Genomic DNA, 22932 nt, shown 5'->3' on the forward strand with positions numbered 1-22932 from the left:
ATAAATAAAATAAATAAATAAATAAATAAATATGGCTCCACTGCTCAGACCTGCTGTGGAGCCTATGCTCATTTTCATGCAATGTCAGCCTTATTGCTCTCATTTGCAGGCCTTATAATCAGGCCCCATCGGCAACATTTGAATGCAAAGCTGTTCGAAAATAGTAATGATGAAAGGGGCCATCTAATCTAAAGTAACACCACTGTGTCAGAGTCATAGACTTCTACAGAGAGCAGGGACTCTTTCTTTCTTTCTTGTTTGTGTTTTTTTTTGTTTTCTCATTTCATTTCTCGGAATTGAATTGTTCAATGTCATTGTATAGGCCTAGGCCTATTTTATATGTTGAAAATCAGCCTACAAAATAGGCCTACTGTGTTTCGTTTGATAGGCCTACTGTTAGTTATGTATATTGTTTCTTATATTTGTAACATTTTAGTGCTGGGTATCTATGTAGGCTATTTAAAAATGCATTTAACTGTAGGCCCTAGCCTATATTTGCCCTACTACAAGGCCTACTATGTTAGGCTACTGTTAAGTCAACCCTAGTTTTCAGGCTAAATTCACAGGAGAAAACAGGCAAAAGAATGGGTGGTGATTTGGTGAGAACCGCGAACTGACTAGTAGAAGCGAATTAGGCCTAGTGAAGGCATGAGTCGGTTGATCACCATCAGCTGTGTCGTGTCAGCTGATTTCAATTTGGTTTGCGCGGCAAACTGGAGTTAAGGTTTATAATTAGGCTTTCTAAACTAGTTTGGCCGTTTGGGAGACTACTGGAAGCTAGACCGACTTTCTTGTGCTTGCCTGTGAACCAAGCCAAGACTTATTGTAAACGTGATTTCTGAAACGAGGGAGGCAGCAGGTAAGCGCTTGTTTTATTCATTTCGGAATGGATAGCGCGGTGTGTAGGCTATGGCCAGAGATTGTAGTCTATCTCAGGAGATAGACTATCTTTGTATGGCTCTGACTTGCGTTCGGCTCCATTGATGATTAGCTACTACCGCGATGGGGTCTGCTCCTACAATCGCGTAGCCTAAATCACGGGGCCTTGTGGTTAGCCTCATAGACATAGATTAAGAGGTTAATCTATGTCTATGGTTAGCCTATTCAATCTGGTTTGTAGTCTAACATTGCAAAGTTTATTTTTGAATTATTGTAGACATGGTTGCACATTGCCTGCACTTTTGCACATGAGCATTTTTGCACATTTCTGTATAGCTCATTTCTTTTTTTGTCTGTCTGCATGTTTCCCTCCAGTTTTTTCACCTATGGAAAAGACAACCACAACTCAACCAAATCAAAAAGGAAATCCTTTCCAGTGGAATATTGCCTTAAGCCCCCACCAGAAATCTCCATCCTTTTTACAAGTTGGGGAAAATGCACAGAGGCCAACCAAAGAAAGAACTCTTAAAACTACTATAATAAAACAAAAAATAAGACCATTCAGGACATCCACACCACTGAAATCAATGAAAAAGAGAAGACGAATGGAATCCTGTGTCTGTGCATAGTCTTTCAAGTGTGGAAAACCCAGTGCTGATATACACTTGACAGTGGATAACCAATGCACCATTGGAAACCGACGACTGCCAGTAGCCTATACCGGCTGCACCAGTGAGCCGTCTGCCAGCGGACCACCGCTGACCAGTGAGGCAACTGACCAGTGAACAACGTTCTGCTGCCAGTGACTAAGATGCAAAGACTCCACTCACACCAAAACACATCAAAGTGAAAAAACACTTCACATGGGGGCCTGGAGGATAAAGCTTGAAGAAGAAAAAACAGGAAAAAGGTCTGCCTCCCACTTTGCTTCATCTCCCCTGTTGACATTCAGGACCCTAGCCACTCTTTATGTCTATGCAACTGTCCCGACCAGCCGTCTCAGACTGCTGAAGCACCTTTTGTCCATTAGCTCTTGGACTGCTGCTATTGTGGGTGGGGGAGTTCTGAACTTGGACTGTGTGTTGTCCTGGACTGCAGTTTGGTGTTGTGCCTTCAGCTGACTTCGGGTGAGTACTGCAGTGAATGTTTTCTTTGGCATTTCTAGTGACATTGTATCTTGCTTGTGCAGTAATGTCTTTTACTGACTGCCAGCTACTGAAGGAATTGCGCACCACATTGCCACTTGGACGTTTCAGTTAGGTCTTCAGGACTGGCCTGATATCTGCTATGTTCACAGTACTTGGAATGCATCACCAGTCAATGCTGCTCTGGATTTTGCCAGCTCCGTTTCCTTTAAGGGTTTGGCATCCATAACTTCCATGCTGTATGGCACACAAGATGGTCTGGCTGTCAACTAGGTGATGCCACTTCTTGACCTCGATTCGGCAGTGCTTTTGGAAGTAGTTCTTCATCCGTGCTGCAAAGACTGCTGTGCACCTCTTCAATCTGACGTGGTCAAGAGGGTTCAGCTTGGCCTTGGCCTCTGCCTCAACCAGCTTCACGATGACACCGTGCCTACAGCTCCACCTCAGGTACAGCACAGTACCAGTAGAGTAGAATAGAGTAGGGAGGTAAATGCTTGGCTTCACAGCGCTCTTCTGGTGAGTGGTTCTCTCACTGTCTGGTTCTGGCCAAAGCGCATTTCTTTTTTCTTCTTGGAGAAGTTGATCTCCGCTGATGTGAGAAGTGGTGAATTCTGGGTACTGTGGGCATAGTCCCCGGGGGGCTGGTTCTGATGGCCAGGCTGGGGGTTTAGAGTGGCGGTCTGGTCTGCGGTTCCTTCGGCTTCCTTGGGGTGGCCAGCAGGGTCAGTGGAATGCCTCACTGTGCAGTCAGGAGGTGGTGTTGCTGGAGTGTAGAGGAGGGCATTCACTGCAGTACTCGCCTGAGCTCAGCCCTGGCCACGGCACCCAGTTGCTGTCCGGAACGGCGTGTGGTCCAGGTCTGGGGTTGCTCCGCCAGCAGTGGCAGCAGTCCAGGAGCTGTTGGATGAAAGGCACTTTGGCGATCTGGGTCAATTGGTCAGGGCAGTTGCATGGACACGGGGAGCAACTGTCGGATTCCTGAGTGTTGGTAAGGGAAATGGGGGGAATGTGTGCAGGGGCCTTTGAAGAGGACAGTGGAGATTTCAAAACAGTCGACATCAACACCTACCCCCTCAAAAGACTGCAAGAAATGCAAACACAAGTCAGCCTGTTCTGAAGTCCTGGAGCCAACTTACAGTCCCGAACCTGTTCATCCACAGCAAGTGGCACACTACAAGAAGAAATGTTGCTGTTGGAGATGTAGTGTGGCTCTGCCCAAAATACGTTACGGGGGCAATTCAAGCTTGCAAGAGTGCAAAGTCCAAAGGCATTGTCCAGGATGTCCATGAGAAAATTTCCTCCAAGTGGATGTGCTCAAGTGAAAATTCCAAAGCAAACCAAAAAGTCCTGGGACCCGCAAGGTACCACACTGCATCGTGATGTGCGACCACTCTTCTTCCAAGTTAGCAGAAACCAGCTGGCCTGGTGGGTGCGATCTTTCTGTGTCACGCCATGCCACGATCGAGTGGGAAGTGTCGCGGCAGGGTGTGGGCACGGACTCGCTGATTGACAACCTCCCTAGGTCCACGCTGCACTGGATGTGTGGGGTGAGTAAAAAGTTAATGTAACATTTGTTTTTTTTAAACTAAGAGAATGCCCTTAAATTGTGTACTTTCAGTGTCACATTGGTGTCAGATGAATATTAAAGATCTATCGATCTCTCTCTCCCCCCCCCCCCCCCCCCCCCCCCCCCCCCCCCCCCCCCCCCCTCCCCCCGAACCCCACCCCCCCCCCCCCCCCCCCCCCCCCCCCCCCCCCCCCCCCCCTGTGTGTGTGCTCGTGTATTGCTCCAGCTTGGTATGGGCGCATCTTCTCCGTGATGGATGAGAGGAGGAACCAACGCATGGGCTCCGCATCGGCTTCTGTCACCATGGCACATCTCATGAGAGTGAGTATCATACAGTTACACACATACCCACATTGCTTCCTCTTTGTCATAGTTTATAAACGAGTGCATCAAAATGGGGGGAGAGTCTTGGACTGAGTCAGCAGGACCCACCAGTTACAGTGAGAATAATTATTTCAAACCTTGCTGATTTTGTTGCTTTGTTATGGACATTCTAACTCACCAGAAATAAAACCATAAAATGATTCAAAGATCTATGACCTTAAAATTATTTTAGTCTATCTACTTAAAGAAGGCTCAAAGTGCTGCACATGTTGGCAACAGTGCTGAATGTAGCCTAACTCTTAAACTGTGCTAAAATGTGCACGTAGACACTTCTTTAGTTTTGTGTGTGTGTGTGTGTGTGTGTGTGTGTCTGTGTGTGTGTCTGTGTGTGTAAGTGGGATGGGGAGATCTTGTGATGGTGAATATTTGTGAATATACAGTATGTGTAATGTGATGTCCTTGTGTCTGTATTTATGTATGTATGCTATTTGACACCTTAATTTCCCTCGGGATCAATAAATGATACTGTACTCTACTACGTCATGCTAAAGTGCTCAGGGCATTCAAAGACAGAGCGTTGAAATGTAGCTGCTACTGGCAGCTTGCACTGTCTGTTCTACGAAAACAACTGTAGAAAATGCTCCAATTTTGTTGAGCTGGATAGATCAAATATTTATAACGGGAAGCATCATGGGAAGGGGCAAGTCTTTGTGCAATGTCATGAGGTGCAAGTCAAGTCTATTGATCAAGTCTAAGTCAAGTCACAAGTCATTTGACATTTTGTCAAGTCATCATATTAATCACTCGAGTTGGACTCGAGTCATGTGACTTGGACTCGAGTCCACAACTCTGGAGCAGAGTAGAGCAGACGTTTCAGGGTTTTGCCTTCATTGGTGTTGTGTGCTTTCACCTGTGCACTGATGAAGGCAGAACCCTGAAACATCTGCTCTGCTCTGCTTTCAGGGGGAAAAAAAACTCCTTGTGCTTGACATTACTGTCTTTTTAGTGTGTAAAAAAAGATCAAGGGAGAGAGCAGGTTTGCATTCAAAGTCATCATTCATTCTAATATTCAGCTCTGAACACGATTTGCTTCTTTCAGATGTTCTACAATGGAGCTGAAATGAAGCCTGCCAGATCCTTCGCCCCTGTTGTGTTCAAGAGGAACTTCATGAACCACTGGTTAGAAAACATACCTACAATTTATGCATTAAAGTTATGCAGTGTTGGAGGCTGTTGGTGTGTCAAGAAGTATTCAATTAAATCAGTCATTACATTTTGTATTGGTGTTTTGCAGAAGGTGCCATGCACTGTATGTCTTAAGATTGTTCTGTCTTGCACTAATGTCTCTGCAGCTTACATGTAACTATAATATGGTTTTCTGTGCTTCCCTCCTTGTGCAGGTGTACTAGGCAGGTTTCGTGATCTGTGGTGCTATGGGCGCCATCATGTACGACTTCATGCTCTTCGCCCGTACGTGTGGCCTGGCTGAGAGGCTAGCCACCCTGAAAGGCAGCCGGCCCCCCGGAGGTGAACCAGCCAGGGGAAAGAGCCAGCCAGCCAGCCTCCATCGTTCCTCGCTGTGTGGTGTGAGTAAAAAGTCAATGTAACATTTGTTAACAGTAATGTTTTTAACCGAAGACTACTTTCAGTGTCACATTGTTGTCCGATAAATCTCACTCTCGCTTGCTCTCTTTCTCTCGCTCTGTCTATATAGCTCCAGCTTGGCATGGCCACCACGGTGGAGGTCTCCCTGACAATGCAGCTGGTCATCTGCATCTCCTCTGTGATGGATGGCAGGAAGAATTGATGCATGGATCCCATGGCCTTTGGCATCTGTCACCATGACACACCCCATGAGGGTGAGTCTCAAACACATACACTCACATTGCTCACTCCCTCTTTCTAATAGCAAATAAAAGACTCCTGTAAATGGTCACCAGCACCAAATTAGAGTCCAAACTTGCCAACATAAGCCCAAAGGATGTCAGGGACAGAACTTTAGACCTGAACAATGCTGAAAGGTGCTACAAAACCACAAGCAAGAGGCGGTCAACTGTTGGTCATTTTGTATTTTTTAACTTTTGGATCAACTTTTGCAATCTGCCTGCCTGGGATTCACACAATATTTGACATTGTGGGGAATCAATATATAATGGTGAGAAATCACCCTGTAACTGCACTGGAGGAGCTGGGCAATGATCTCAATACAGTTGGAACCTCTACCACTGGTATCTCAGCCATTAAGCAAAACTATTGGTAACACTTGGCACAGATGATTAAATTTCTTGTCACAACCTGGCTCAAGACACAGAAATGGGACAGACAAGAGGGTAACCGTTTACAGATCTTTTTATTTTTTTATAATCCCTGTTTCAGCACACAGCCCAGACAGGTAGAGGGAGAGAGCAGAGTCGCCTCAGCCAACCTAGTCTGCCATTACAGCGCAGGCCCTGGCTAGCTCTCGCAGGCAGACGGACAGATGGACAGACAGACAGGCAGAGAGTGAAAGAGAGGCCCAGGTGCCCTTTATAGACTAATACAAGAATCCTGATTATTGACACCCCAAGGCATTTGAGACAAAATCGGCATATAGTGTTACTTTGTCAATTTGGGTTTGCTGAATCCAAATCTGCGATATGCCGAGCTCTATCTGAGCTCTGTTGACCTCTGGAGGTCATTGAACTTTGACACGGAAAGTGTACCAACTGAGGCCAGATAATCAGGTTTTTTCACGCAATTAATTAATTTTAAGCAAAGTGGTTATTTAAATTGACAAATGATTTTGTGTGGTCAGTATTGGAATTCTAAACTCACGTTTACTTTGAAAAAGAAGTTGTTATTATTAGTTAGTAATTAATGGTTAGTGATTATTACTTCATTATTCAAGGTCATTAAAGGGACACTCCACCCATTTGCATTAGGCTTTCCATTGCTAGACACCCAGTCATACTTTTGAATGGTCGTGCAACACTCTCAATTCTCCCTGAGACAGGAGAAATCCGTATTCACCTCTTAAGACTTTCTCCTACAATTATGTAAAAATCGTCATTTTGCATCATTGTAGGAGGAAGTGTAAGAGAGGTGGATTTCTGTTGAGACTACAAGCCTTTTTCCCATTCAACCCTGCCCATAGGGGGTTGGACCTAATGTGCTAACAGACCTATCACAGATCAGTGTGCTAGTGCTTTTGAAATCACTGGCATTGAGGCTCCAGTAAGTCACTGGCAGAGCTGCCTGGGTGTGGCCTGTGGAACTTGAGCATTGCAATGCATTATGGGGATTGTTGTCACAAATCCACAAGCACTAAAAAGTCATTTTCTGACTTTTCTCGGCCAAGAAGGCACCAAATTAGACATTTATGCTACTATTCTACTACATATATGACCCACTTTCAATACATATTCATGTCTCCACCGGTGGAATGCCCCTTTAAACATGGCCTGTTGTCATGTTCATTTTTCGTAAGTTCTCAGTTTGACCTCATGCCATTGTCATCTAGGATATTTACATGCATGGAAACCAAAGAGCGTATGTTAGGATCCACGTGTGATGGAAATGTCTCTCCAATTTTAAATGACCTCTCCAATTTAGCACAAATGCAAATAGAGTAATGATGGATCAGATTTAAAAGCACACAAGTTCAGTCCTGCCACTGCCTTCTGTAAGATAGAGGAAAGACAGAATAGCTCTGACAGAATAGCATGACCAAGAAACCATGCCAGAAAAAGTGACTTTTTTACAGCTACAGTGTACCTGCTTTGTAGTTGAAATAGGCAGGCTATATACAGTAAATAATAGGGTGACTTTACATTGAGATATCCAGCAGCATACATATACACAATACAGAAATCAGGCAAATCAACAAGGTTCAAAGTGCTCTGTGACAATGCCTTGCAGTAGCCCTTGGATTCTGGTGATCCAATTGTCCGATTGTCCAGTGTTAGGTTTACTACTACATAGTGGTGTCAACAATGATCGATTCGGCGATCCAATCCAATGCGGGGCATGGACGATCCAATTCAATGCGGCAAGTTCCAGAATCGATGCGGCAATTTTTTTAAGTTTCAATTACTTCCGTGGATATTTCGGGAGCAAATGAATGTTAAATTAAATAAAAGTACTTCAAAGCATTGCAAGACTGATACAGACTGCTCCAGACTGATACAGAAAACAGCCAATAAATTGATGCTCAGTATCTGACTACTTGTATTGCCTCATCATGACTGATGAAACATTTGCTTTGCTTTCAGTAGAAATGTAATGCATTGCAATGCATTGTAGAATTGAATCGGATCGCATCGAATCGAAACCTCCCGAATCGTGATCGAATCGGATCGTGACGACAGTGCCAATCCACACCACTACTACTACACACACACACACACACACACACACACACACACACACACACACTGGAAATAAATAAATTGATTAATGGTGGAGGAGTAGAGATATTAAGGCCCTTTCAAATATTTTGGGGGGCTTTTTGAGGTCTTTATTTAGACAGGGCAGTCAAAGAGATGCCAAGAAGGAGAGTGTCAGGGTAGGGTTGGGAATTGGGGGCCAGCTTTATTTTCCCACAGCCCATTGGTCTCAGAGCTCATTGGTTCCACAAACCAATGGTCCCACAGCTTATTCCGGCTGCTCCATGTTCCCATATTTTGAATAAATTATTCAAATATAGGCTTTATGTTCCAAAACTTGAATTTAACTTATATTTGAATAAATTCTCTGAAATGTGAGAACATGGAGCAGCAGGAATTATGCTGTGGGACCGATGGCCCTGAAAATTAATGTTAAAAATCTTAGTGATGTGGGACCAATGGGCTCTGGGACCAGCGAGCTGTGTGAACATACGTAGACATGCTCCCAGGAAATGACCCAGAACTGACTCGTACCTAACCTAGCCTATCTGTTGACTTTTTTAGCATATTCACATATTTAGCATTGTTAGCATGATTAGCATAATTGTTAGCATGGATGCTAACCCTCTTTAAAAAGTGAAAATTAAATTACCAGTGACAAATGTAATAGTGGAAAATTAGCATGTTAGCATTGCTAGCCTGTCTGCTAAGCTAAGTATCCTTGGGCTTATTTTTGATGGAGCAGTGCTGCTTTTGCTCTGCAGCATGCATGCACACTTTGCCATTTCAATGCATTCTGGTTTTAAAAATCCGTAGAATTCTCAGCTTTTGCTCTGCAATGTGCCCGCACACTTTGCCATTTCAATGCATTCTGATTGCCATTTCAATGCATTCTGGTTTGAATCCAAAGTGTGCATGCATGCTGCAGAGCAAAAGCAGCACTGCTCCATCAAAAACAAGCCCCTTATTTCAAGTTCAATTACCTCTTGGGGTCAACAGAGGCCAGATAGAGCTTGGCATATCGCAGATTTGAATTCGGCACACCCAAATTGACAAAGTAGGTCTATATGCCGATCATACTTGTGATTTAGTCTGGCGTTTGCTGCCAGACAATTGAACTCCTTAAATAAGCCCCTTTTTGGAATTCTTGTATTAGGTGCTGTTTCCACGTAGCAGGGTATTTTTTTCTCCTATTGAGGTGTAGACGCAACATGTGGATAAAAATAAATCCCATTGTAACAAATGCGTTTCAGCCCCCTAAACAGGATATTTTTTTCTCCTGCTTTTTATACCTGGATTTTAAATTTCTGCTACGTGGAAACGGAAGGCCAAAACCAATGCAACCAGGAGAAAAAAATATCCACATATAAAAATATCCAGCTACGTGGAAGCAGCACCTTAGGTGCTGCTTCCACGTAGCAGGATATTTTTTTAGCAGGGTTTTTTTTTTTCTCCTGCTAGGTGTAAACGCAACATGTGGATAAAAAAAATCCTCCATTGTAACAAATGCGTTTCAGCCCCCTAAACAGGATATTTTTTTCTCCTGCTTTTTATACCTGGATTTTAAATATCTGCTACGTGGAAACGGAAGGCCAAAACCAATGCAAAACCAATACAAGCAGGAGAAAAAAATATCCTGCTAAAAAAATATCCTGCTACGTGGAAACAGCACCTTAGTCTATTAAGGGCTGGCCTCCTCCTGCTCCAGATCAGTCATCATGATCAGCTACAATCAGCAGCACCTGTAATGCAAAAGGCAGAGACAGAGAGAACGAGACAGATAGACACACGATCTGCCTGTTTACACTGTAGACACATACACATATATCCGATTAAAATCCACATTTGGAAAGGGCCTGGATAGGATCTGAGGAGATCGGATTTTATGCGCTCTCTGGCTGTTTACATATGGATGGCATATATCGGATATGCGTCACATTGGAGCAAAAAATCGGATCTGAATCACTTCAAGTGACTACTTGAAGTGACTCGGATCCGATTTTTTGCTCCTTATGACTGGGGAAATTTCACTTTTCATACATGAAAACGGGGATCCCTCCATTGTCTAACATTTTGAATTTCCAGAAATAGGCATTTTTAGCTGCAGACCTTCTGTACTTTGGTCATACTAGTAAATATTAGTTCATTATTTAGTAAATGTTCATGAAAAGATACAATTTGACAGACGGCACAGTTTCAATGACCAGCATAGTTGCAATACCTACTCTGGCCACCATCTTACACAGTGCACCTTTTAATGATTTTTCTTTTTGGTATTCTGTCTCTGTTAGAATGCACCTACCATTAAAGTTATAGATTAGACTGATGTCTTTATCAGTTGACAAACCAACAAATTCAGCTAGGGATCAAATACTTTTTCAATGTGCAAACCTACTCTTACCCTTGAACTGTTCTATTGGGGCCCACACACATGCTTATTTCTCTGCACATCCAGGCCGCAACAATATCTTGCTTCCTTACTTTTTTACATTAAAGCTAATACTCAACTCTGAACACTATTTGTTTCAGATGTTCCACACTGGAGCTGAAATGAACCCTGACAGATCCTTCACCCCTGCTGTGTTCAAGAGGAACTTCATGAACCACCGAGTAAGAAAAATGTATACAAATAATGCATTTAAAAATGTGCGTATACCCTCCCATTGTTTGTAAACTACTTTCAGGTCAGATATAGAATTATGTGGTCTGCACTGTTAGTGTATCAAGAAGTAGCCCTATGCAATGTGGTCTGCAGCACTGTTTGTGTGTCAAGAAGTATTCAATTAAATTAGGTATTACATTGTGTATTAGTGTTTTGCAGAATGCGTCATGCACTGTATGTCTTAAGATTGTTCAGTCTTGATCCAAAGTCTCTGCAGCTCTCATGTAACTATAACATGACCTCTTGCCTCCTCATGCAGGTGATGTACGACTTCATGCTCTTCTTCTGCATGTGCGGCTAGGCCGAGTGGGTAGCCAGCCTGAAAGGCAGCTGACATCTGGAGCAGGACACCTGCGTGGAGCTCATCATGCTCAAGACCGAGGCCCTATACCGTAATGCTGCCACCAAGCCAGGAGAAGCAGGGGCAAGCCAGAATTGTTATAGTAGCCCCTGCTTCCAGCAACCCAGCTCTTCTCCTCCCAGCAACCCAGCTCTCCTCCCAGCAACCCAGCTCTCCTCCCAGCAACCCAGCTCTTCTCCTCCCAGCAACCCAGCTATTCTCCTCCCAGCAACCCAGCTATTCTCCTCCCAGCAACCCAGCTATTCTCCTCCCAGCAACCCAGCTCTCCTCCTCGGCCCAGTCACCAGCAACCCAGCTCTCCTCCTCGGCCCAGTCACCAGCAACCTCAGCAACCAAAGACTAACATCTACCCTATCCAAGCCCCCCGCCACCATCATGGACATAGTGTGATTGTGTATGTGTGTGTGTGTGTGTACACTATATATGTGTCTGTTAGTGGCTCTGTGCCCCCCCTAGCAATGATGTGCAAGGTGAGCGAAGTGTGAGCAAAGTACACATTCAGACTAACAGCACTGACATAGACAAAGGCATAAATACAGTGTCACTTGTCAGTGGATGGGGGGGCAGCGCTCAGAATCTACACATGAAATGGCACCCTTCAAGAAGAAATGTTGCTGTTGGAGATGTAATGTGGCTCTCCGGCAAAAAATAATTGAAGGAGCAATTCAAGCTTGCAAGAGTGGTCAACATGAGGAGACATGACATTCCCTCCGAGTGGATGTGCTCGTGGGACCCACAAGGTACCACACTGTATCGGGATATACGACAGCTCATCATCCTCCTCCCAGTAGAGGAACAAGTTAGCAGACACCAGCTCGCCTGATGGGGTGCGATCTTCCCATGTCGCATCATGCCAAGATTGAGGGGGATGTGTCGCGGTGGTTTATGCCAGGGCACGGGACAGCCTCCATCGTTTCTCGCAGCGTGGTGTGAGTAAAAAGCCAATGTAACATTTATGTTAACATTAATGTTTTTAACCTCAGAGGATACCCTTAAATACTGTACTTTCAGTGTCACATTGTTGTCATATGAATACGGAGTCTCTCTCTCTCTCTCTCTCTCTCTCTCTCTCTCTCTCTCTCTCTCTCTCTCTCTCTCTCTCTCTCTCTCTCTCTCTCTCTCTCTCTCTCTCTCTGTTTATATAGCTCCAGCTTGGCATGGTCACTACAGTGGTCTTCCTGACCATGCAGTTGGTCATCTGCATCTTCTCTGTGATGGATGAGAGGAGGATTGGATGCATGGGATCCTCTCCCTTGGAAATTGGCTTCTGTCCCCATGGCACACCTCATGAGTGAGTGTCACACACATACACTTGCATTGCTCCCTCTTTCTCATAGCATATACACAGGTGTAAAAGTATAAAAACTTTTCCCTCCACTTTATTCCTAACCAACGACGGAAAGGAGTGGGCATTTGAAACAGAAGCAGTGTTAACTTAACTTAAGACACAGGAAAGGCAAATGGCATGATACAGATGAGGAGATACAAATGAATGAAAGTTATATGACAATTTAATTATCAACTGCAAGGTAACATTACATTTAACTCAAGGCTACTGTAGGTTACATAGGGTACAGTGAAATCAAATACAGTTTACCCATGATAGACAGACAGACAGAGAGAGAGAAAGAGAGAGGGAAAGAGGGAGAGAAAGACAGAGATTGGAGCCCCTTTAGAGATGGAAAGAGACTCCCAGAGGAATTTCTCAGGTGAGCTTATATAGGGCAACCCCCCACACCAAAAGTATCCTTTGTCTTGCCAGGGCCAGTGACACCCCAGGGGTTTGAGCCACCACATAGCATGGGGGAAGATGACCCCTTAAGTCAACTTTACTGAGATAACAGCAAACAGTGACAGCAACAATATCAGTTCTGGGTCATCCAATAATCGGGTCATCCAATAATCTCCATATTTACACAGGTGTGTTATAAATAGGGGGACAACATTGGACTGAGTCACCAGGTAGAGCTGTTTGAACATGGGGAATTTTGTGCTCCACCCCTGTACAAGAACATACCTTCACAAGAATTAACTTTAGTGTGATTTAGCTTGATTTCTGTGACACCTGCACAGGCAGAACCCTGAAACGGCTGCTCTGCTGTCAGACAAATCTCCTTTTGCTTGACCTTAGTATCTTATCTTATCTTACCTTATCTGACCTGATAACCTGCTCTCACCCTTGAACTGTTATATTTGGGGCCACACGCGCTGATTTCTCTACACATCTAGAGTTCGAGAATATCTTTTTTACGTTTGTTTCAGATGTTCTACACTGGCGCTGCCATGAACCCTGCCAGAGCCTTCATCCCTGCTATGTTCAAGAGGAACGTCATGAACTACTGGGTAAGAAAAAATATATACATTAAAAACATGCTTATACCCTCTCATTGTTTGTAAACTGCTTTCAGGTCATATGTAGATGTATGTGGTCTGCATTGTTTATGTGTAAAGAAGTATTCAATTAAATTAGGTATTACATTGTGTATTGGTGTTTTTGCAGAATGTGCCGTGCACCAGAGGTGGAAGAAGTACTGAAGTTGTGTACTTAAGTAAAAGTAGAAGTACCCTGCGAAAAAATTACTCAAGTGAAAGTAAAAGTTGTACACTAAAAATGTACTTAAGTAAGTCATAAGTGCTAACTTTTTTAAATGTACTTTTTGAGTACAAAAGTACAAGTATGTCTGCAGAAACTTTTTCCTATTGGATCAAGGAGGCAAAGGTTTTTGGTTCTATTTGAACATGACTATTGAGTCCTGTTAATGTTTAATAAAGTATCTTTTCTGTCTGGGTGTCAGTTTGAAAGAGGGGATTGATCCCACCTCCCTGCCGGCAGCTGAGGCTACTCAAATATCCACGAAACACAACATGAAAACCTAGGATAAATGTAACTAGTAAGTCTTCTTCTACAAATGTAAGGAGTAGCAAGTACAATTAATTGTCAAAAAATGTAATTGAGTAAAAGTCTGCATTTTTATTTTTACTCAAGTAAGTATAAATTCCAGAAAAAACTACTTAAGTACAGTAACGAAGTAAAAATAATTAGTTACGTTCCACCTCTGCCGTGCACTGCATGTCTTAAGATTGTTCTGTCTTGCACCGATGTCTCTGAATATGGTTTCTGTTCTTCCCTCCTCCTGAAGGTACACTGGGTGGGTCCCATGATCTGTGGTGATATGTGCGCCGTCATGTATGACTTCATGCTTTTCCCCCAGTATTTCTGGCCTGGCCGACAGGGTAGCCTCCCTGAAAGGCAGCCAGCCTCTGGAGCAGGACACCTGAGGGGAGCCCATCAAGCTCAAGACCCAGGCCCTATACCGTAAGCCTGCCACCAAGCCAGGAGAAGCAGGGGCCAGCCAGTATTGTTATAATAGCCCCTTACCTCCAGCAACCCAGCTCTTCTCCTCCCAGCAACCCAGCTCTTCTCCTCCCAGCAACCCAGCTCTTCTCCTCCCAGCAACCCAGCTCTTCTCCTCCCAGCAACCCAGCTCTTCTCCTCCCAGCAACCCAGCTCTCCTCCTCCCAACAATCCTGCTCTTCTCCTTCAACCTCCCCTCCGCTCAGTTAACAAACAACCAGCAACCCCCTACAATCAGACAAACATCTGCCCTATCCAAACCCCCCACCACCATCATGGACTTAGTTTGTGTGTGTATGTATGCATGTATGTATCTGTGTACTTCGCTCATACTCATTCTAACCATCGCCACAGAGGGCGAAAACCAGACCTACGAACAAACCAACTAACACAAGACAGGGGGGTCAGAATCTAAACCAATGACAGGGGTGAGCTAGAACATTCAACTTGGACATACATTTTTTTTAAAATTACATTTGCTTACTGGCATGATCTCAACAGTTTTGTTTTTCAATTCTTTTTTTTCTACAATACAAGATCTGGATGTTTGATGCATGTGTTTGTGTGTGTAAGGGACTGAATGTTCACTGCAGCTTTTTATTTTGGGTTTACGTCATTACAAAGTGTGTGAGAGAGACTGTGGGCCAGTGCAAAGTGTGTGTGTGTGTGAGTGTGTGTGTGTGTGTTTGAGAGAGACTGTGGGCCAGTGCAGTGTGTGTGTGTGTATGTGTGTGGTGTGTGCGTGTGTATGTGTGTGTGTGTGTGTGTGTGTTTGTGTGTGCGTGTGTGCGTGTGTATGTGTGTGGTGTGTAGAACATGTGTGTACTGCTGCTACTGTTGGTGGTGGAGTTCTAGACTTGGACTGTGCATTGTTCTGGACTGCAACTGGGTGGTGTGCCTTCAGCTGACTTTGGGTGAGTACTGCATTGAATGTTTCCTTCTGCATTCTTATTACAATGTCTCTTGCTTGTTTAGCAACGTATTTGACTGACTTCCTTGGTCACTGAAGGAACTGTGCACCACACTTTCACTTGGAACTTTCGGTTAGGTCTTCAGGACTGGCCTGATGCTCTGCTGCTATATTCACAGCACCTGGAATCCATCACCAATCTCAGTCGTGCTGCTCTAGATATTGCCAACTCCCGTTTGCATAGAAGATTTGGCATCCATAACTTTCACGCTGTATTGCACCAGAGATGGTCTGGCTGTCTACTTGGTGATGCCACGTCTTGACCTTTATTCAGCAGTGCTTGTGGAAGTAGTTCTTCATCCGTTCTGCAAGCACTGCCATATACATCTTCACCTTGACACGGTCACCGTTGTGGTCAAGAGGGTTCAGCTTGGCCTGGGCCTCAACCATCCTCACGAGTCACGACGTCACCATGGCTGCAGCTCCACTGCATGAAGGGTAGGGTAGGGTAGGGTAGAGTAGAGTAGAAGCTTGGCTTAACAGCTCTCTTCTGGTGTTTGTTCTTTCACTCTGTCTCCCAGCAAGTTCTGGTCGAGGCACATTTCTTTCTTCTTCTTGGAGAACTTGATCTCCGCTGACGTCTGAGATTGGTGTTGAACTCTGGGTACTGTGGGCATGGTGGACGTAGTCACCCGGGGGGCCAGTCCTGATGTCCTGGCTGGGCGTTCCTAGTGGCGGTTGAGTGCGCGGTTCCTGCTGCTTCCTTGGGGTGGGTGGCCAACAGGGTAAGTGGAATGCCTTACTGCGCAGGCATGAGGCAGTGTCACTGGAGTGCAGAGGAAGGCGTTCACTGCAGTGCTCACCCAGGCTCAGCTGGGTCCACTGCACCCGGTTGTGGTCCGTCTGGTCTGGATCATGGGCTCCGCCGCCAGCAGTGGGCAGTGTTCAGCGTGTTTGAGAGAGGTTGTAGGCCTGTGTGAGTGGTTTGTGTGTGCAAGAATGTGTGTATAGCTCATGTGTGTTTGTCTTTGCGTGCTTGTGTCTTTACTTGCGTGTGTGTGTATAGCTCATGTGTGTTTGTCTTTGCGTGCGTGTGTCTTTACTTGCGTGTGTGTGTGTCTTTGCGTATGTGTGTGTGTCTTTGCGCGTGTGTGTGTGTCTTTGCGTGTATGTGACTTTGCGCGTGCGTGTGTGTGTGTGTCATGCAGATGATCATTTGTCTGATTTGCATTACATTTGTTTTGCCCCCCAACTGTATTATTTGCTATGATATTAAATTGGCTTTGACTTTTTGTGATGGGTCATGCTTTTTTCTTTTTTTTTGTGGTACAGACGCATATAAAAGTTTTCAAAGACGACTGGGCTGAAGGGTGAATCTCAGCTAGTCCATACACCACAGACTGGCGTATTTATTTCTATTTTAAAAATTACATACAGTTTGAAGGGGAAAGATGAAACACAATTTCTGGACACAAAACACTAAAACTTCTTTTTTTCCTGAAGTAGTTGAACCATGTCAGCAAGTTTAAAGCATTGTAGTGAATCAAAACTTGGCATAGCAGAACACACACCCACGCTGAGTAGGTCAATATTTATGTAATTAAAAAAATCCAATAGCTTTAAGAATACTTTGGGTCTGACTGCACAACCTGGAGTTAAAAAAAGGTAGTGATGCCATAGATTGTTGCTACCAGAGCCGTATTGCTACCATCTCTGGTGACGCTCAGTGGCCAATTGCATCCACTGCATATTAGATCACTTACCATGTCTCATCTTTCAGTACATCTCTTTCCTGGTTTAATTAGAATGTCCCACTCCAGTCATTAATGTACTGCATGGCAAAGGATAAAATTAATTTGCTCAATCTAGTGGTTGTTTTGGGAGGAACATGCCAAGGCGTTTTATCCCACTACACTGGCTTGACCAAAGAACTAGACATTGTTTATAACCGTAGAGGGACAAAAAAAGGATCTGTCAAGTTGTCTTTTTTTTTTCTTGGTGTTGCATGTTCATGTTTGTTCTGCAGCTAAGACTGCATTTCCAAGGAGACTGCTTTGAGGATTCAGTCATTCTTGAGTGGTCCCTGTAGACCAGGGGTGGGTAACCTTTGTCTCGAGGGCCGTTTGCGGCCCCTGAGGTCGTTTTATCCGGCCCCCGATATGATTTTAATGTTATGCAGCTTCACATGAAATATGACATTTTGTAAAGGAATATTACAAAATTACATTTCAGGGGTCCTGGAGAAGGTGGGGACTGTTTTAAAGGTAGCTGCCTTCAATATATGCCTAAAGTGCAGGGGGAAATCCTGGTTTGTCTTCATAATACGGCCCTCGGATGAAGGTTCCCCACCCCTGCTGTAGACACAAGATAAACAAGCATTAAGTCACAGTATGGCCAGAGTAGGTATTGCTATACTGCTAATTGAAACTGCCTGTTGCCAAATATATTTTCATGAATATTTACTAAGTAATAAATTATACTACTATGACCAAAGCACAGCAAGTTCAGCAGCAAAAAAAAAATATTTCTGGAAATTCAAAATGGCGGAAATGGAGAAGATCCACCTTTTCATGTATAGTAGGGGTGTTAAGTGAGTTTTGACTTCAAGTCATGATGCAAAGGTCCCCTTTTGCATGGGTGTACCTTGGGGTCATACAAATAAATTTATCCTAAGACACAAGTGGGATCACACTTTTTTTCGGAAATAAACACGTTTTTTCAAAATGGCAGCCAATGCATCGAAAATTCCTATAGAGTCTATAACTTTGCTTCTGTTATCGCTATGATGACAAACTTTGTGTCAAAGTATACATTTTTGGGGTCAAGGAAATAAAATATGTCTCAAGTAAAGAAAAACAACAGTTTATCCATAAAATGATAATTGGAGGTAAAATATGCGATTTTTCAATTAAAAAAATGTGTGCCAAAAGCATATTGCGTTCATACGTTACTAATAATTAAATACACATCAAATAAGTGTTCAATTAGTGTATTGTAGAGAGTAGGACAACAACAACTATGTTCACAGTTTGAGGTAGGCACGTCATTCCCACAATAGTGATTAAAACTCATAGCTTAGCATCAAAATGGCCGCCAATGCATCGAAAATTCCCTATAGAGTCTATAACTTTGACACCAAGTTTGTCATCATAGCGGTAACCGATGCAAAGTATACATTTTTGCGGTCAAGGAATTCAATAAAATATGTTCTAAAGTTTAAAGGTAAATTACATAACGGTTTGTGCACAAACGTTTGCCTGCACAAACGTGCACAAACGATTCCAACCATTTTCGAGGCATTTGGATGTTGATGGGGTGCTGAGTTACCTACTTTCAAAAAATTAAAAGTTAAATAACATAAAAATGGTTTGTGCACAAACATCAGTTTTGCCTGCACAAACGTGCACAAACGATGCACAAATGATACCAACCATTTGGATGTTAATGGGGTGCTGAGTGACCTACTTTCAAAAAATTAAAAGTTAAATAATAAAAAAAATGGTTTGTGCACATACATTCATTTTGCGTGCACAAACGAAGCACAAACGATTCCAACCATGTTTGAGTCATGTTAATGGGGTGCTGAGTGACCTAAGGTCACCAACCTCTTAAAATGTAAATATCTTAAAGAGGGTTTATGCACAAACGCTCATTTTGCCTGCACAATCGTGCACAAACGAACCAAAATGCTTTTATTCAGATTTTCAACATATGGGGTGCCAAGTTCACAGGTATGAAAGTGCAGTCTTCTGAAAGAAAGAGAGAAATACTGGATCCTGAAGCTGAGCTAAAAACATGAATTGTGGCTTTTTGGCTCTGTGTCATTATTGGCAATTCCTTCTCTGTCATGTTCGTCTTCGTTGCTTTGTCACAGTCCTCCAATTTTGTCTAGGCCTACCCTTCTTCCACCTCACCAGTCTGTCTTCACTCACTGGCCACTATTCTCTTTGAAAATGGCCACATTAACACTAGGTGTTTTACACAGAGACATGCATGCACACACACGCATAGGCCTATGTAGGCCTACACACTCTCTCTCTCTCAAAATTACATACATAGATAGGCCTACTGTATTTGTGTATTATAGAGAGAGATGTGTGTGTAATGATTAGCAAAACGTGAATATATTCTAAGCCAGCTTCTTAGAAAAACATGAACCGCTTACCCATGACTGCCCACACATGGCAAGATGTGAAATTTAACAGCACAATACTGTCTGTACAGGTGTTCCATTCTCAACTGCCGCATTTAAATTGGATTCTAGAACTCTGCTGTCAAACACTTGTAGGCAATGTCAAATTTGCTACGTTTACATGAGACATTTAATTCGGAATTAACTCTGAATAAAGCTTAATTCCGCTATGAAAACGTCATGTTAACACTTCTTAAATTATAGGCCTCTCTGTTTGGAAAAGATTGAGTGCAAGGGGTAACTGCAGTTGTCCATTATAGAATCCAGTCTGTTCAGTTTCCCCTTATCAGCTATGATAGTGAGAGCCACCTAGCCAGGCCGCGCCCTCCTAGAGATCCTAGTCAGGCCGGGAGCAATACAAATATCGTTTCTGAGCTCCATAGAAATCGGGAACTCCTCCCACTTTGTCAGGAAGCAGTCAGCTTTGAGCAGTTCCAAGAGCCCTGGGGAGAGGCATGTTCAGCAGTGACATGGTTTAAGAGCAGAGAGGATCTAAATGCAGAGACGGCCAGCTCAACGTTCGTTCCTGTTTCCCTTATGACGCCAGCCACTCCCCTTTAAGAGACTTGATAGGAGACTTTTATAATGGGCGCCTATGGAGAAATCGGACTTTTCCACGGATAAGTGTCAATCCCTTAATCCTGGGCAGCGCGATGGATTTACAAATGTCATATTGTGGGAGGCACATGTCTTTTTTACATTCTACAAATTTTAATGACAAGTCAGAGTTAAATTATCACTGAGAAAATCGTCTTTGTTAGACGGGTGTCCCGTCTTGTGCGGCCGCTGCAAAGGAATGCCAAAAATGAATGACAGGCGTGCAGAATTCTAATGGTTGGACAGAATCAGGAGCCAATGAAGGAGCCCTGTATTCATCAATGTTCATTTTTGTTATGTCGTTCTGTTGTTACATTGTAGTTCACGTCTCCTAAGCACTTCTGTGACTGACAACTAATTATTTCGGCAAATAACTAAAATCTTGATGTTAATTAAAAAAAATAATAATTTCAGCACATGTCAGTTTCTGTTAGAATTAAATAATGTTTGCAGAGAGGTTCTATTGGGACTAAGAAAATGTTTGGTTTAAACTTCGGCACAGCCTTTTCCGGCCTCCACCTGTGGCAAACCAAGGGAGGCGGCTCAACCATACCATTTGGGAAACGTTAATTATTATGCTCTAGGTCAGGGGTGGGCAACTGGAGGCCCGGGGGCCACATGCGGCCCACCTCCTTACTCAGTGTGGCCCTTACATAGATAAAACATGACCTTAAAAAATAGTGAACAGATTTTTTTTAAACCACTACTGAATTAATTCATTGTAATTATAATGTTGACCAATAGAGAACACTCCTATTTGTTCCAAACAATAATAATCAGTGAGCAACCAAGTGCACCTTAAACTCTTGCAGTCAGATCCCTGATCATGTGGCCCTCCGATGGTGGTGATAAAAAATGTGGCCCTCTTTATCATGAAAGTTGCCCATCCCTGCTCTAGGTCAAACCAAGTCTCGAAGAACTTTGAAAGTTGATGATAATCAGGCTAAGAGCCACCAATTCTGTGCCAACAACAGATCCAGTTTTCCTCACCAGCTTGTTAAAGCGTCCAACTTCTCTCTTCCTAATGCTAATGCCCCAGCATGCCACAGCATAGGAGAGCACACTGGCCATGACAGACTGGTAAAACATCTGCAATAGTCTGTTGCAGACATTAAGGATCTGAGCTTCTGCAGAAAGAAGCTCTGTTCTTTCTTATAGAGTGTCTGTGAGTTTGCAGACAAGTCCAGCTTACTGTCCAAGTGTACCCCCAGATATTTATATGTGCAAACTGTCTCCATTCCAGCTAGTTGCTTGGCTTTGCTTGGCAAATTATTGTTCATATTCACCCTCATGTTCCCTTCTAGCCTGGCAAGAAGCCAGACTTTAATACTTCTTTCCACGTCTGACTCGTCAGGCTAGTTCCCTTCATCTTGAATGAAGGGAATTTCTGTGAACCGAGCCCTAATGCTCTTCTCCTACAAGGTTGCAACATTGATGCACAACTGGACGACCAAACAATATATGCACTCCTTTTTCAACATAATTCAATCTCTGCCTTGTCTACTCAACATGTGATCAGTCTTGTATCAAAGAGTTTTGAAAATATTGATGTAAAAACCCCCAAAAATGATACAAGTCAAAAACAACAATTCCTGTGTAATATAGGAAATGGTTGAAAAATACCTGAACATTTTACAAGGGTTAATGTCTGGTCAATCATTAACACCTCAGAAGTTGCAGGGTATGCACACAGAAGGGGAGAAAAAAGTGGCTGCTGTGCTGAACCATCCAGTCAGGATGATTTCATTACATTCACTTGACGCTGCTTCCCCCTAGTGGTCGTTTAAGAACTTTTTGTGAAAAGAGGCAGAAAACATGTGGCCGTTTTTCACAGTGACTCATACTTTCATTTCTTCTTGATTGATGGTTTTTACCAGCACATTTAATAACCTTTTATAACCTGTGAGATTAGAACCCTACATCAGAGGTTCTCAACCTTTTCCAACTTTGGGCCCACTTGAAATTTTCACAAATGTTCGGGGCCCACCTCTGGCCCAATAAACAACAAAACTGAAATATATAGTCAACAGCAACACATTCACAAATATTTGTAGTTTTAGAAAATGATTAAGGCCCACTTGGATTATCCTCAAGGCCTGGTCCACAGTTTGAGAATCACTGCCCTCATAATGTCATTGCATGGGCACACACACACACACACACACACACACACACACACACACACACACACACACACACACACACACACACACACACACACACACACACACACACACACACACACACACACACACACACACACACACACACACACTTCAATCATATAGCATTTTTACATTCATAGCAATATTACTGCATTTGAAACCAAAACATGCATGTTTTTATGGTGGCAAATGGCAATAGTGTACATTACATTATTACACAGTCCACTCTTCAAAGCAGCTTCTTTACAGCATTCCCCATCATGAACAAAAGCCGGCGGCAAGATGTCATCAGCGCATCTGTGTGGACGGCACGCGCTTCTTCCCAGATGTGGCGCAACCGCAGATGCGCAAAGCGCGCAAAGGCAGTATAGGCTACTGTAGTTCACCCAACTCAGAACTTCACACGGATAG

General features: G+C 43.6%; 1 pseudogene; it reads left to right on the forward strand.

Moving 5' to 3' along the window:
* Positions 1-12142: 12142 nt before the first annotated feature.
* Positions 12143-15328, forward strand: LOC134445156 (aquaporin-6-like; annotated as a pseudogene).
* The last annotated feature ends 7604 nt before the right edge of the window (positions 15329-22932 follow it).

This window comes from Engraulis encrasicolus, chromosome 3, assembly GCF_034702125.1.
Source record: "Engraulis encrasicolus isolate BLACKSEA-1 chromosome 3, IST_EnEncr_1.0, whole genome shotgun sequence".
NCBI lineage: Eukaryota > Metazoa > Chordata > Actinopteri > Clupeiformes > Engraulidae > Engraulis > Engraulis encrasicolus.